This window comes from Rhincodon typus, chromosome 3 (assembly GCF_021869965.1).
Source record: "Rhincodon typus isolate 14 chromosome 3, sRhiTyp1.1, whole genome shotgun sequence".
Taxonomy (NCBI): Eukaryota; Metazoa; Chordata; class Chondrichthyes; order Orectolobiformes; family Rhincodontidae; genus Rhincodon; species Rhincodon typus.
The window spans coordinates 3,885,870-3,890,899 of NC_063334.1; positions in this window are offsets into that span (position 1 = coordinate 3,885,870).

Sequence of the window (5,030 nt, forward strand, 5' to 3'; positions counted from 1 at the left end):
GGTGGTGCTTGGCCTGCTGTGTTCATCCAGCTCTACACCTTGTTATCTCAGATTCTCCAGCATCGGCAGTTCCTACTATCTCCCCCAGTCCTCTGCATTCCCCATATGCCCCTTCATAAGAAGCAGCACTTTACAACTGAACTCATCTCCAGACTTCCTCTCTTATCAGGCCTCCTCTGCGACACCGCTTTCGTATAGTTCTGCTACAATCTGACCTCCATTGAGAAAGTCCTCTTCATCTCAGCATTCCCCTAAAGATATCTTGAAGGCATAGGGCTTGCATTAATCTATTGAGTTCCTCAAGCTTGTTCTATCATTTGACGAAATTGCTGCTTATTTGTATTTGATCTACACTTATGCACCTTGACTCCATATCACTTCATACCCTTGACTGACTGAAAAAAGTCTGTTGATACCTGACTTGAGGTTAAATTCTTTAAAATGGACAACGAGTCTTTACAAAATGGTTACTAGAAGCTACATGATGTGATTCACTGAAGCCAAAAACAAACTGATAGTTTTTAATCTCGAGTCAACCACAATGAGTCATTAAATAATTCTAGGAATTTGAGCACTATCCAAACATGCAAAGATCTCAGAAGACTGTGATGACTGTTCCAACAGAATCCACAGGGAATGGAATGAGAGAGTTGGGGTTGTTCTCTCTGACAGTGGGGGAGGGGGAGAAAAAGTACCCAGAAAGCCTCATTGTTCTGCTGAAAGATTCCAGGCAGTTTTCAAATGTGTTCGCAGAGACAGTAAAGTAAGGGGAGCTTTATTCGCCCCCTGAAGCTACCGTACTGATTGAGACCACTTAAAAAGGCAACTCTTGACCATTTCATTATAGAAGCCATTGCATCTGCTGTGGCTAACTTCAAATTTCAACCCTCTTAAAATAAAGAATCTTGAAGCAAGCCAGGCCCACACTGATACCAACTTTTATCCTTACTTTAAATCTTCATATCCATTTCAGCTTATAACTTCATTACTTCTTATTAAAACTAAAGTAACTTATGGCATTAGTTGTGAAGTAACCTAATCTTGTGTCTTGTTTAAAGTTTAAAGCTGTGCTGCTGGTTATTTTCAAATCGAAACACTCAAAAATTAAAGAAGAGTTGAAGTAAGCTGCACAAATTGTACTGCACACATCGCTCAGAGGAGAGGCTTGGTGTGTCCGTGACAGGTTATTTCTCCAATCGGACCGTTTAGCCCTCCCTCACCCACTATGAAAGTAAACTGACCTGATGCTGCTGAGGAAAATTGCTGTGTACAAAATGGCTGCCACAGTTAATCACACAACAGAACACTTAAATATAGGTGAAATTCTGAGAGTCAAATTACAGCCTCTTTATTCCTCTTGTATATCTCAGATCTGCCACTTGTCTATGAAAGAGTGTGATGGTGACCTAAAGACTAGCTTGAATTTTCTGGCTTAGTTGTCATTCATATTTGATCCAAAAACTGAACACATATGGGTTTTTTTTGCCTTTCTGATTGATGTCAAGCCTTCTCTTGAGGTCTATGCTTGTGTTTTATTCATTCAAGTGGCATCCTCTTAATATTAATAGCTAAGCTGCTTGAGAAGCAAAGCAATCTGTCTGTGTCCCTCTACATTATACGACTGGAAGATTATGGTTTGGTTACATCAGAGAATAAATGAAATGTCATGTTCAGCACTGGTAAATAGACTCACTTCATATTCCCAACTGCTTTGTCAATGGATGGGGTAAAGGTTACTCGGGAAACAAAAACTTAATATATTTATGGATGGCAATACAAATCAAAGATTTATAATTAATTAATCATGCCCCCTATTTTATGCTTCTGGGCACAAGAGCTTTCTGGTAGACTGATGGATAGACAGTTGGATTAGACATTTTGGCTAAATTAGATATTTGGATAATTTTATGCTTTTTTTTTGTTCAATTCTATAATGCTGGAAACCCTGTGACCATCTTTCAAACCGAAGTGTTCAGAGACTGAGCATATAGGCAAATCTTTTCTCAGTACAAATACATAGAAAAAAACTTGCATTTACGTAGTGCCTTTAACAACCTTATAAAATACAGGTCAAATCTTAAATCTTACACCTGTTAACCGAACAGTTACATTAACTATATTAAATGGACTTCTTGAAACTATGGGCCAATTCATTATCTTAATATTGATTTGACTTAAGAAAGGATTAGACAAAATTTCTCAGTTCAACTTAGTAGTGATTGAAAACTGGAACAATATTCATATTGTCCTGTCTTTCTATTGAGGTGTACATTCCTTGCATGAACTCTTTAACTTTCTTTAGAGTATACTTGACTGGTGAGTAGTATGAAGGGAGGGTTGGAATGATGATGTCTAGATGTCAGTTAGTTCACAGGATCAGGAATTACTACATAGTGAAGAAAACTAAGGTCATTCTAGTTTGCATATAAGTGTAATGATGAGGTTTGTTGACTAATTATAAACAGTCAATAACTAGCAATTAATCAGAGCAGGTCCAGAGAGTGTTACAATTCTCCTAGGGGAAGCGTAAACCGAAATAACCAAATATTCGCCAAATAAAGAAATTATGAACAAGTTTTCTCTTTTTGTGACTTCTTTTTAAACATGAATCAAAACCAATACAAATTAAATTTGAACTAACAGTCACATTATACTTAAAAAATAATATAAATCTCACTTTGAATTCTTGATAACAATAAAGATGCATCTGATGCCTCATGAGCACCTGCATTATTCCCTGCATACAGACTTTCCTACGCAAATAGACTACATTCACCGGCAAGCATATTCCATCAGAGACCTTTGGATGTGGTTAGTATGAACACAGCACATATCGACCAATCCTCCCTGAGGTCATGTCAGTCTTGATGGCATAGCTTTCCACCACTCCTTTTCAACTTACCATCAAACCTAATTTACAATCTGGTCTCCTGATATAAAATCTCAGCTCTTTTGCATACATGAGCTACTCACACCATTTTACCTTGCTTGTACATTGCTTCCCCAAACTTCTGGAACTCTATTTTTCTGTATACCAAATAAAACAATGACCTTTTATAGAGTTTTGCTGGATCTCACATGAATTTTGTGTTCCTTTGCCTCTGTCTGCTTCCTTTTTATCAGTATCTGTGTGTTCATTCCTACATCCTCTACCTCTCCTTCCTTTGCGTCTCACCACACTTCTAGTTTCTATTTTAACCCCTCTCATGTTGGTAGTGCTTTCAGGTCGAGGGGTTGACAGGCCACATGGATCAGTATTACTTGTTATCCAAGAAAATCACAATTGATGACACTGCAATTGACACAAACTCATAAAAGACCTTTTCTTGAAAATGCTTGAAAGATGCTACAAATGTTCTTTGTTGTATGGCTTCTCAGTCAAAGATTGTTTCATAGGATTTTTTTACCAGTCATTTCTGGTGGAAAGCATTTCAAACGATAGGTTCAAAGTCACCTGTGATAAAATACTCTTCATTTGGCTGGAAGACTGCAGCTTTAACGACGCTCAAGATGCTTCATATCATCCAAGACAAAGCGGCCCACTTCATTGGCATTTCATCCAGCACCTTACAAAATGCACTGTAATAATTCAACAATGCTCCTTTGATAGTATCTTCCAAACAAACAAACTCCACTACTCATTAGGATAAATTTGGCAGGTTTATGGCAACATCACTTGCAAGCCCCCTTCAACGTCATACACTATCCTATCTTGGAAAAATAACACTGCTCCTTCCGTATTGCTGAGTCAAGATCCTGAAACAGCATTCCTAATAGCACTGTGGGTGTAGTTAGAGGAAAGGTCATGATGTAGTGGTATCGGTTACTGGGCCAAGCAATCCAGATACCCAGGTAATCCCGTTATGGCAGATGGTAGATATAAACCCAATAAGATATTGCATTAAAAGTCCAGTAATGGTTGTGAAGCCATGAGGTGTCAACTTGGTGTAAACTCTGCAGTCCTGCCACATCCAGTTGTGAAAGGTGGTGGACAATTAAACAACTCATTGTTGTTCAATCCAATTCATGAACTTCCCTTCAACTCATGAAGGAGGAAGATCCGTAAACATTGCCATCCTCAATCGTTAGTAGAAAAAATAAGGAATCTTCAGCTGGAAGTGACACAATATTCAAGGCTTTGGGCTTAGTACGGGAAAGTGGCACTATTGTAGGTGGTAGTGTATTTTTCAGCAGCATAGACTCAATTGGCAACATGGCCTCTTTTGTTCTGTATGATTCTATAATTCTAGTTGCCTGGTGCATGGTCCATCTCACCTTCCTCACAGATGTCAGTGTTCATTGATATTGAGAAATGGCTGGAGCAAAGGGTTTGGGCCCCGAGAACATTCCAAAAATTGTACAGTGACTTATGCTCCAGAACTTGCCGTTCCCATCGCCAAACTCTTCCTGTATGGTTACAACAGTGGCATCTACCTGACAATGTGGAAAATTGTCTTGGTATGTTCTGTATGCAAAAAGCAGGACAAATCCAATACGGCCAATAACGAGCCCCTCCGTCTACTTTTGATCATCAATAAAGTGATGGAAAGTGTTGTCAACAGTGCTATCAAGCAGCACCTGCTCAGAAATAACCTGCTCAGTGACGCCCAGTTTGGGTTCCACCAGGGTCACTCAGTTCTTGACCTCATTACAGCCTTGGTTCAAATATGGACAATTGAGCTGAATTCCAGAGGTGAGGTGAGAATGACTACCTTGGACATCAAGGCCACATTTGACTAAGTTTCATATCAAGGAGTCTTGACAAAACTAGAATCAATGGGTATCAGGGGTCAAACTCTCCACTAGTTGGAGTCATACCTGACACATAGGAAGATGGTTGTGGCTGCTGGAGGTCAGTCATCTCAGCTCCAGGACATCGCTGCAGGAATTACTCAGGGTAGTGTCCTAGGCCCAACCATCTTTAACTCCTTCATCAATGACCATCATAAGGTCAGAAGTGGGGATGTTCGCCGATAATTGCAAAATATCTAGCAGCATTATCACCTCCTCAGATACTGTAGCAGTCCATG